Below are 12578 nucleotides of genomic sequence, written 5' to 3'. Positions count from 1 at the left end.
ACTCCAAGAAAGGAGAGTTACCCATCCAGAGTAACGCCAGATTGAGTAAGACACAAAGCCCTAGTACTGAGGCTGAGATAGCAGAAATGAGTCGAATACCTTATGCTTCGGCTGTAGGATCGATCATGTATGCTATGACGTGTACTCGACCTGATGTAGCCTTTTCTTTGAGCATGGTTAGCAGGTATCAGGGGAACCCTGGCAAGGCACACTGGACTGCGGTAAAGAATATCCTCAAGTACCTACGGAGGACTAAGGACTGGGTCCTTACCCTCGGTGGGAGTGAAGACTTGAGAGTTGTAGGGTATAGTGATGCTAGCTTTCAGACTGATAGGGATAATTTCCGCTCTCATTCAGGTTGGGTCTTTACCTTAAATGGAGGAGCAATTTCTTGGAAGAGTTCCAAGCAAGTGACAGTGGCTGATTCTACTTGCGCAGCTAGCGAGGCAGAAAAGGAGGCGATATGGCTGAAGAACTTCATTGGAGACCTTGGAGTTGTACCAGCTATTAAAGAGCCAATGGAAATTTTCTGTGATAGTGAAAGTGCAGTTGCCTTAGCCAAGGAACCAAGGGATCGCGGGAGATCCAGACACATCGACAGAAAATACCATTTCATCAGACATCGAATAGAAGAAGGACTCCTCGTGGCAAAGAGGGTATCATCGGATGAGAATCCAGCAGATCCCCTCACGAAGGGACTGACTCGGGTTAAGCATCTCCAGCATGCTCGGAGCATAGGGCTGAAGGATGATATTAGATTTAGTAGTTAGATAACCTTGAAATTTGTAAAGTGTAATTGACATTAGATGATGAATAAAAGGTGTTTTATTTATGAGTAAAGTGTTGCTATCTCTTGTCGATCGTTTACTATATTTCTTTTGCATGTTTTGACTTCCAGAATAATTATGTTTGGTATATCATATTATTCGAACCTCCACAGTCGGTCATATGTCGGAAGTAGGTATGAATCAAGACTGTCATGATTGGTTGCAGAGGTCTAAGTTGTTGGACATGGCTACAACACTCATGAGTGCTCATAAGTTCTGAGCATTGGACTCAACCCACGCTCACTGGAATCACTTCATGGAATTTATCTCGAGTGATCGTGAGACGGTAATATCATATAAGTCTTCAAACCTAGAGATATGATTTGTTACTTATGAGTTGGTTATGCATTGATTGTACGTTAACGCATTGGTAACTCGATGTTATAAAACGTGATTTTGTGTATAATTCAATGAGTGGTAGAACAAACATATGAGTCGAAGTTTATCTGTTCCTTCTTGGATTAGAAGCTGATATTTGGGCCCCTCGATGATTTTGTTTTGACCTATGTACCGGGCCCGGTCAGAACTAAGTTGATGTGTTCAATTAAGTTCTTTGTCAAACAAATCGGAAATCGGGAAACAAACTGCTGGACAATAAGTAAGACATTGTTCCATGTATTTGTCCGGCTGCTATCTAGAACAGAGGATTATATGATCACTTATCTTAAATGGCGTATCATCATCTTCTCAGTTCCGAGAGACCTTGAAAGAGCTACGATTGCCGATCGGTTCCTGAAGTATTGCAGTTATAGTTATTAGACTTATCCAAGTGGGAGACTATTGGATAAGGTGTCTAAGTCCATAACTATTTCTGGTATGTACTTGACCCGACCCGGCATGGTCCATTTGGGTTGCATGGCACCATGCAATTGGATAAACTAAAATGAGAGAAATAACACTTATGGTTTATTAATATATTATAAGTTCTAATATCTTAATAATATTATTTAATTAGTTTGATCAAGAATTAATTTAGAATTAATTAAGTGATCAAAAGATGACTAATTAAATATATGGGTTTTGATCATGTAAATCATCCATAACTTGTATAGTGGGCTAAAAGGCTCCATGGATAATCAAGTTGGGTTAAACCCATTGAATGCTCTATGGAGGCTCCATGGGAGTTACAAACCCATGGGTCATGGAAATGAAGAGTCATGCCACATTAGGGTTTACATGGTGTAACCCTAGATGTGACACACTATATAAGCAACATGTTCTCCACCAAAATCGGTGACACTAAGAAACAAGAGGGCTAGAGCCGATTTTGCAAGTGTAAGATTCTCTCAAAGTTTACTCCTTTGCATTTGGTGTTGTGTGAAGCATTTGAGGCATCACACTTGGGGTGCTAGGCTCACAAGGTTTCAAGGATCATAATCAACAACAAGGTAAGTTATTCTATCTTTCATTCAAGTTTAAAATGTTCCCCATGTATGCTAGATAGGAATATAACCTTGGAATTCAACTTTGAATGATTATTAGACAAACATAGATCCAAGGTTATTAGGGTTGCATGTACACTTAGGAAGTGTTAGAATGCTCAAAACCCATCATTAGCATGGTTATTCCATCAAGTTAGGGCAGAATCCATCAGTGTACAGGTAGCATACTTCACACGGCAGTCCTGAGTGCAAGAACTGATGCGAAAAACTGCCTCCATCTTTTCAATCCACCGACTTAGACCAACGGATCCTTCCGTGCCGTAGAAGGGTCGGGGTTTGCAGCCCATGAAGTCCTTGTATGAACAAGGCCTGGAATTGTTTTGGTTCACAATTGGAGTGCCACCACCATTTCTATTGTTTCCCGAGTTGTCATTCCGACCAGCCTCATATGCGGCTATGGCCGTAGCAATTCCTTGCGCAAGTAGGGTTTGCATCAAGGTGGGATCCATTTGGAATGGTGGGTTTGAGTTATTTATGACCAGTGGGGTTTCATCTGAAGTTCCTTCCGGAGTTTGAATTACCACTGGCGTACCTCTTCGATTGCCTCGGGGAGTTGGTGGGGGACGAACTCGTGGACTCTTTCGTGGGGCCATCGTCCTAAACATTCGGAAAACACATTTAAGTTGTTTGTACTTTGTAGTCATGATGAGTATGTTTGAGTTGTATCTTTGTGTAATTCGTTCTTAAGATTCTCATAGATTTCCAAATTATATTATGAAATTCCTTGTTCGATAATATACTAAGTAGTCATAGCATTTTTCAAGCAATACAGATAATAAATTTTAACAATTAGCAAAATACCAAACTAGATTCATAAATTAGCCTACTTGTTTTCGGTTAGAAAGGTTACAAAAGTACTAACCGCGTAAGGTTAGAAATGGAAAAGCATCACAAAAGAACAATTTCCAAACATGCAGTGATCTAAACTTGCAGTACAATTAGCTATTCCAACGAAAATCCTAACCCTACCCTAGGGTACAAGCCTCCCTAGCTGAATGTCTACCATCCCAAGCGATAGATCAGGTAGCGGACTAGCTCCTGAAACTGCTCCTGAAGTTGACGTCGCTCCTGTGATGCAATGGTCGCTCTGTGCTCGGCTGCATCTAGTCGGCTCTGCATAACCTAAATCCGATACTCTAGGGCCCTGATATGGGCACCCATGGCTTTCGCCTCAGTTCGACTTGCACCCATGTTGTGATAGAGTGTCTGAATGGCTTCCGCATCATCCTTTTCCTCCTCCTCGAGTCTCTCAACTCGTCGCTCGATCGCTCTAGTGGTAGTACTTGAAGCTCCAAAAAGTCCCTTAAGGGATTCGACTCGTTCTGCTAATCTGTTGTCCTGATCCTTGGGGTCACCCCCAAATGGTGCATGTGGTGGTCCCCGAGAAGACTCACCTCTCTCAAAACGTGGAGGATCTTTAGTAACTCTCCTTTGGCGGAGCATGTCGGTGAGCCAAGTGGGCTCAAAGAGGGAACTCGGTTTCCTCTTCTGACCATAGATGGGTCAGGAAAGGTAGGAGAAGGTGTCTAGATGGGACACTACGAGAACACTCATCCTGGGAGTCCTCCTCAATACAGGACTCTTGCCGTGGCGGCGATGTGGCTGATAACACAGTCTAGGTGGTGAGGGAGGTGGAGTAGGGGTAGGCTCCTCATCTATGAGGCTCTCCCCACCCTCCACTAGGCCATCATCATTCATCTCTTCTTGTACCTCCTCCAGTATGCCCTCATTGTCGGACTCTGCAACATCATCATGCTCATCCTCTGACGGGTCTTCCTCCTCTGAAGGGTCTTCCTCTTCTGAAGGGTCTTCCTCCTCGGCGGGGTCAGCTGGGGCGTCTTCAGGAAAATATGGGTCCCCAACCAAGTGCATAGGAGCCTCGTCATGATCCTCATGATTTGCAGGGTCCATCCCATCCCGGTGGTCGTCTGCCATCTGCATCAAGAGGTTTTTTTTAAAAAGAAATTAGTATTTTAGGGATAATTTTTAAATGTGTAAATGTTTTAAAATTTGCTAGAGGGATTCTAAGCCACTAGGTATCTGTAGCGCATCTTGAGAACATCCTCCAATCTCTAAAACTCTCAACCATTGTAGACTGTCAAACTCGTCGCTCAAGGTTGGTTGTTCACCAGCCCGACCATAAATAACATAGGCGCGCGTTCCAGGTTTATTTATGGTATGGCCTATGCATGATACTAACCTTAGTTGAGGCTTTTGACCTAAAGGATTGAGCTGGTAGTTTTAGTTGAAGGCATGTCATAATTTTTATTAAGTGTTCTCATCGCGGGTCAGAGTACATATATATATATATATATATACATATATATATATATATATATATATATATATATATATATATATATATATATATATATAACTCTTATATATTATCGTTGGTGAGGTTTGTAGTATTATGAAATTTTTGGTTCGTACTCCAAGACTACAAAGCACAGATGAGGGTCAGACAGGAAACACCGGGGGCCAGGACCATTGTGGCAACTAGGCCGTTTTGAAGTCCAGTAATCCCTAGCGGCCTTTCAAACCAGCTGCCTCTCCCGCGAGCAGTCGAGAAGTAGTATATTTATTAATAATACTTTTATTAGGAGCCTGTAGCTATAGTTGTATTTCCTCTTTCGAGGATACGAGTTCTCTATAGCCAATTTAGCTCTGGTATTAATCTGTCACACCCCCGGCCGAGGCGGCGGAATACGACGGGCTGTGCGACTTAGTTCATGGATCACAAGCAAATTGAATATACATCACAAGTTACAACAATAACGACATAGCAGTTACATTTCAATTTAAAGTTCGAATACAAGGTTCCTACATATAATAATAGGTTCATAAATTCGCCTTAACAAGTAGGCAGACATAACAAAAACTAAATGAGACTAGACTACCTGAAAATCCATGAACAAATCTTCTGTTAAAGGCCGGTTCACTGATTTCTTGAAAATACATGTGATTTGAGGGTCAACACAAGGTTGGTGAGAGTTACAGGTTTTCTGCTAACCGCAGTAATGATACTTTATAAGTCTAGAAAGTATTTCTTTTGTGGTTAAAACCATGTTTGATAAAGGAAGAAATCATAAGTAATTTCGTGATTGGAATGTTTGTTAAATAGTTAAACCATAAGTAAATCGATACTTAAAATATTTGATAAATAGATAAACCATAAGTAATCCATACTGAAAATGCTGGATAAGGAGTTAAACCATAAGTAAATCCATACTTAAAATGCTTGATAAAGAGTTAAACCATAAGTAAATTCATACTTAAAATGTTGGATAAAGAGTTAAACCATAAGTAAATTCATACTTAAAATGCTTGATAAAGAGTTAAACCATAAGTAAATTCATACTTAAAATGTTGGATAAAGAGTTAAACCATAAGTAAATCCATACTTAAAAAAAATGTTTGATAAAAAGTTAAACCATAAGTAAATCCATACTTAAAAATGTTTGATAAACAGAGAAACCGAATCCGTGGTTTCTAGTTAAAGAGTCCGGTTAATGTCTATAGTGAGTCCTATAACCGAGCTATGTGACCCGTTATAATCCCTGCACAACGCTTCATTAGACGTCGTAGTTATACTAAAGATAATTATCACCCGCTTCGATTGATCAGTCGAGGTTGTAGCTAGCAACCGCCGGTGGGGGTGTCAATCCGTATAGATCTATACATGCATATCTCGCTCCGAGGATTAACGGTTATAGTTTAAATGGGAATACTAAGTGGTTAAACTTAGGTAATGAATACTGTCTCACTATAGAGGCCATTAACTAGGTTATACGGTAAAGTTTCACTATAAAATCTGAGTAAGTTCGATAAATCCGTAAAAATGTATGTCACTCGCTTAAATAGATAAAATGTTTCTTCATATGCACGAAAGGTTTTCAAGATATAATGTATGTCACTCGCTTAACCAGAATGGGCAACCAAAAGGTATGGTTTTCTTACCCGGGCTTTTATCGAACAACACAGGAAATCAAACACGAAGGAAAAAAAATGAAAATCAAAAGAAACGATTTGTGTGTTAGAGTTTTGAAAACGTACTATGATCGACAAGGTGTGTATGGGAAAGTAACGCACACAACAATATACAATGTGAAGTTTTGTTTCTTGACTGGAAGTCGAACCATACACAACAATAAATAAATAAGAAGAATAAGGAGTTGGAGGCTTACGGTGAGAGGATGTAGTCGCAACAGAGGGCCGAAGATGGCAGCAGGGGGTGATGGCGTTGTTGCTGCCTCGTCCTTCCTTCTTCTAGTAGTGGGTTGACCAGAGGGAGGGAGGATGGAGGGAGGGGCTGGTAATTTCAGGGGGTAAAAAGGAGCTAAGGTTGTGTTATGGTGGTGTAATGGTGGGGAAAGAGCACCCGCCGGTGGTAGAGGTTCTTAGCCGAGGGTAAGAGGGTAAGTTAAAGTTGATGAGTTTTTGGGGAGAGTGAGTTTTCAAGCTTTCTATTTAACCCAGCAAAGAAGAAAGATTGTGTGATCCTCTTGAGGGATGTTCCAAGAAGAGACAAGAGTCTGGTTTTCTTTCACTCATTTGCATGATTCTCTCTCGTAGTTGAAGAAAGTAATTCCCTGATCATTCCCTCAATGAACAAGTTTGACTTTCATTTACAGACAAGACGCATGGAGTAAGACGGATAGAGACATGAGAGAGGGAGAGAAAGAGAGAGGGTCACGTGAGAGATGAGAGAGAAGGGGTACATTTTGCTGAGCTATTTTGATATATATTTATATATGTATATAAATATATATGTTTTTAAGGTGTATTAACTCGTTACGCCTTAAAAACGGTTCTCGTTTTGCGTATTCAATTCTTGATGTCGAGAAGTTTTTTCTGTTAGGGCCGTACGATAGATTTTAATTCAAGGATTCAAAAAAACCCGAACGGATATTTTTTTCGAGTTGTAGAACTTAGGGAAAATACATTTAAAGTTTTGCGTCTAATTGTCTGAAACACCTAATTTTTATGACTTCTACAAATATTTTTACTAAAAATATTTCGAGTATAACCAAGATATTAGGCCGTAGTTTGCGTCCAAAAAATGTTTTCAGAGTTTATATCTGGTGTGTGCAAGAGCCCCCATGGATCAATACAGTCAATGAAATCTGGTAAAGTCAGTGTTATATTGGTTTGTTGTCTTAAAACGGTCATATCTTTCGCATACGAACTCCGTTTTGGACGTTCTTTATATCTCCGCGGTCAGGGAAACATGTACTACGAGTATAGAATATTTTCTACATTTATAGACACTTAAAACAAAATTTCAGTTTTTCCGTCGTTACTCGAGTTACAGTTTGTGCTTTAAGTTTCGTTCGACATTTTTCATAACTTGAGATAAGATATCATTTCATATCTTATTGTGTTTGAAATAACTTTATATTTCCACGAAAATATGCATTAAAATTCAATCAGTCAAGATACAAAAAGGGTCCGCGGTGAACTAGCCGTTACAGACTCAGACCCAAATTTCGGGTTGTCACAACAATCCACAGAGACATGGGATGATCAGTCTATACCTCTTTGCACAAGGTACTATGGTCACCAACAGTAAAAAGGGGGGGGGGGATTAGAATGAAATGATTAAAACAAACAATTAAAAACACAAGTAATCAGCTAAATGAGTGAATTAAATTCAGAATTTATAAGGGCTCCAACTCTATGTATGACAACTTAGCAATGCGATTTCAAGATAACATGATATTTGTGAAATTCCATCTAAGTTGGTACTTGAAAGTGTTAACAAGCTCTAACACTTCCCATTCACCACATTAATTAACCAAAACAAGCTCTTTGATTAACCCTAACCTTACTATCCTAATCTAAACAAGCTCTTAGAATTAGATTAAAAGATTGCATGAAGCTTTGTGTGAATGTTCCCAACAACACCCAATCCTCCTCACAAGCTCGGGAGCGTAAGAGTGTATAAATAATATTTACACTAGATTTATTAAAAAAGAATTCAATTTAGTGCTTGTTACTTGTTCAATTTCACAAAACAATTACGGATTTTGCAAAATAGATAACTTGAATGACCTAACCCTAATTCAAATGGCTAATAAGAATCACAATTAGAATCAAACATTCGATTAAAGCAAAATCAAATTCACTAGATAGAAATTGAAAACAAACATCATGTCATATGATTGAAATCACTACCAAGAAGTCAAAACATGGAATTGGAGAAACTAGGGTTCTAGCCACACATGGCTAGAACAAGATCACAAGAATAAAAGATGGAAATATTGTGCAATTACAACTTACAAATACTAGAAATAATGTTTCCAAATGATTACTGATCAAACCCTTGCAAGAACCTTCGAAATCCACTCTCAAAATGTGCTCTGATATGTTGTGTGTGTCCCCAAATGACCCATTTTCCTTAATATGAAAGATAGGAAAAACTGCCAAAAGTTGGTTTTTGGGTCGAACACGGCCCGTGTTGACTTGCACTAAACTGACACGGCCCGTGTTCAGCATGGTCAACATGACCCGTGTTGATTTGCACTAAACTGTCACAGCCTGTGTTTAGCATGGTCAACAGCTTCTTTTCTGGTCAACACAGCCCGTGCTCCTTTTGCAGTGTAAATCCAACACGGCCCGTGTACCCCTCTGACTCCGAATCCAAACTTGATTTTTCCAACTTTTCCGTTCTTCGCCCGATCATCCCGAAATCTTCACCAATGCTTCCCGGCACCTCCCAAAGCGCGTCCCAACCTCCGGTTTACCTGAAAAAGACATGAAAGTGTGCAAATAATGTTGTTCTAGAGACTAACATGAATATGATGAAATGCAAGAAAAAGGAAGAACAATTATGCTAAATAGATGCATGAAAAGGGACTAAAAGGTGTGCAAAAAGGTGCACAAATTGTACCTAACAATACGCGAGAGTAGTATATAATTAAGATTATGCGGACTAAGAATGTGTGCTTCCGTCCTATATCATGTTCCTTGTTTGGTTGTGGACCTGGGGCAGAGTCGCACATCTGACCAGCTTACTAATCTTAATTATATACGACTTGTATACACGAGGTAATAATAGATGGACCGGGTATGAATCCTATCATGAACTTCAGGGAAAAGTTGCCTAGGTCTACGAGTGAATATTCTACCATTCATAGGAGCACGACCCCAAAAGTCCTGCTAAGAAAGCTAATTTTGGGACGAAATTCTCTCTAACAGGGGGGGTGTGATGTGACAACCCGTAATTTCAATCTAGTAAAAGTCAACAAAAGCCAAGCATGTCTTATAAAGGTCAAACTCATTTCTTTTATTATCCTTTATGGCGGGATTAATGAGTGTAAAGTATAAAAATGTCTTATCAAAAGAGTTTGTGATTGAGAAGTGAAATCATGTTGAACCAAGAACACCTCGCAGCCTTGTACATCCGAGCCGTAAACCTTCGGCCGTGAACCTTCGGTCGTAAACCCTCGGCAGCGAACCTTCGGCCATGAACCCTCGGCAGTGAACCTTCGGCCGTGAACCCTCGACAGTGAACCCTCCCTTAGCCGTGAACTATACCTTATATATATATCAGGTTGTTCGATTTTATCCTTATTTCTTCATCTCTTGGCCGAAAACCCTCCCTTTCTCTCTCAAGTATCATATACCAAGAACACCATTTTCACTCTTTTCATCCCTTTTCCTTTTACATCTCCTTAGTATACCACTTAGGACCTTCAAAACACTCGCCAATCATCAAGCTCTTCAAGTGTTCTTCCCTGATTTTGGGCCGTGAACCCTTCTTAGGGTCGTGAACCATCCATGGGCCATGAACCCTTCATGGGGCCGTGAACCCATCAATCCTGGCCGTGATCAACTTTCAGCATTCCATTTTTCGATTCTAAAACTTCTTTGTAAGTGTTCCCTACTTCATAGGCTGTTTCCTTTGCACCTTAGATGTTAAATGCACTAACTGTATACATATATATGTCACAATATGCCATTTAGGACTCGTTTGTGCTCCGTGACTTCGTTCATGATTATAACATCCTTATTCCAATCTTCAATCGAATCACTCACATAAGGTGAGTTCATATCCCCCTATTCTTCCAAGCTTTTTAATGTTTTTAGGGGGAGGGGAATACAAGTAAAACACAAGAAATCTTGTGTTTTAAAATATAAATTGCTTATTATGTCTTTCTTACCTTTAAAATGTAATTAAAACATGAAAATTGTTAAAACATGGAAATAAAACTATAAACTATAAGTTTAGTTTATGAAACAAAGGGATCTTTTTACAAACTTATATGTTATTTATAAAAAGGGTTTATCGCATTATTACTTGTAAAGCCGTTAATCTAGTTTGTGAGACACGTCTTCGAGTACTTACATAAGTACCAGTGGAAGTCTACCGTTATGAACCAGAGTCTCCTAGAGGGAGAACGTGAGTTTGTGTATAGATCTATATGGGACTGACAATCCCGCACCTTGCTGTTAGTTACAGTGGGACCGACAGGTCTATGGGTGACAAATGTCACATCTTTTTCGATGCCTACAGAACGTCATGTTTAACCGGTCCAATTAGTATGGTCATAGAACTCACAAGTAGATAACAACGACTTATTTATGTAGTAATATGCTTTTTCTTAAACAATCTCAATGGATATTAACTATGTGATTACTCAGTATATACAATAGGGTTAGATAAAACTGAAGTCCGGTAGACAGTGGAATGTGAGATTTCCGCCTTACTTCTTGTTCCTTGTTTGGTTGTGGGCTTAGGGCAGATTGACCCATTCAATTGTCTGTTCGATCTCGGTTATATACAACTCGTAGGTATTAAGTGATCATAGGAGGGTAGTATCGTCGTATCAGGTTTTTAGGGTAAACAAGTATTTATTCAGTTGAACTTATCAACAAAACTAGATATCATTGATGTAAGTATATTAGTTATACTTGTGCTTTTATACATTGGAACAATTAAGACTACCAGTTGGTTTTATAGAATATATAGGATTTCCTATGGTAAACATCGTTATTTAAGGTAAACAGTTTTCGATAGAACTTTCTGAAAACAATAACAATTATTACTGAGAACAACGTTTTACATTAGAGTAAATGGAATTAAGAACCTTTTTACAAAAGGTTCAACACTTGTTAACAAACTAGTATAACATAAAGGACCTTTAATGGTTAATTCTATAATTTCTTAGTTTATACATCAAAGTTATATATACATAATATCCAATAGGCAGTGGAATGTGTGACTTCCGCCTTACTTCCTGTTCCTTGTTTGGTTGTGGGCTTAAGGCAGATTCACACATTTAACTGTCCGTTCGATATTAGGTTATATATAGCTAGTATAAACTAAGTGATTGTAGAAGGAACTATTGTGGTTACCATTTTACTTAAGAAAATATAAGATTTTCTTAGGAAATATTTTCATCATAACTCAAATAACTATTACAGTTAACTCCGTAAGCACCTAGTGAATACGTCAGGGTTATATACAATGAGGATCTAACAAACAATGGGATGTGTGATTTCTGCCTTACTTCATGTTCCTTGTTTGGTTGTGGGCTTAGGGCAGATTCACACAATCGATTGTCCGTTTGATCTGGATTGTATATAACTTGTATTCATTAAGTACTCATAGAAGGAATTGTAAGAGTCATTTTTACTTATCATTCATCATATCAGAAAATATAGGATTTTCTGGAGGAACAGACGAACTTTTCCAAAGAACAAAGAGTATACCTTTTATAACAAAAATACTTATGAACTCACCAGCTTAAATGTTGATACACTTTCAAAATCACTTGTATTCTCAGGAAACTAGTAGACAGGTACACGCACCGAGATTCAGAAGATGGAGCATAGTAGCTTCATATCTTTGTTTTGTTAATTACTTTTAAAGTCAATCTTTTGCGAATCAAATACAATGTAAACACTTTAATATTAATGCATTGGATGTTGTTGCTTGTTTTACTATTCTACATTTGTTGTGATACTGAGCATGACGTCCTCCGCCCCCGAACTTTTCCACCGTTCCGGTTTGGGGGTGTGACAAAGGGTGGCAACCCTAAGCTCAAAAACGAAGTTGCATGATAAAGATCCATCCTTTGGACCTAAAAAGGTCCACAACTCCATAATCCTAGATCTAAGCTTCTAAGAGGAAAATTGGAAGCTTTATACCTCCTTTGAGTGCCAAAAGATGAAATAGTCCCAGATCCTTGAGCTCAATATACTCAAGTTCTTCTTCTTCAACTCCTCTTCTATTTTTGCAAGCTTTTCTTCACCAAAAATGAGCTCAAAAGGTCAAACACACACAACAATGGAGTATGAGGGC

Source organism: Lactuca virosa, chromosome 1 (assembly GCF_052849685.1).
Source record: "Lactuca virosa cultivar CGN04683 chromosome 1, Lactuca_virosa_CGN04683_v6, whole genome shotgun sequence".
Taxonomy (NCBI): Eukaryota; Viridiplantae; Streptophyta; class Magnoliopsida; order Asterales; family Asteraceae; genus Lactuca; species Lactuca virosa.
Note: the sequence above shows the minus strand (reverse complement) of the source record.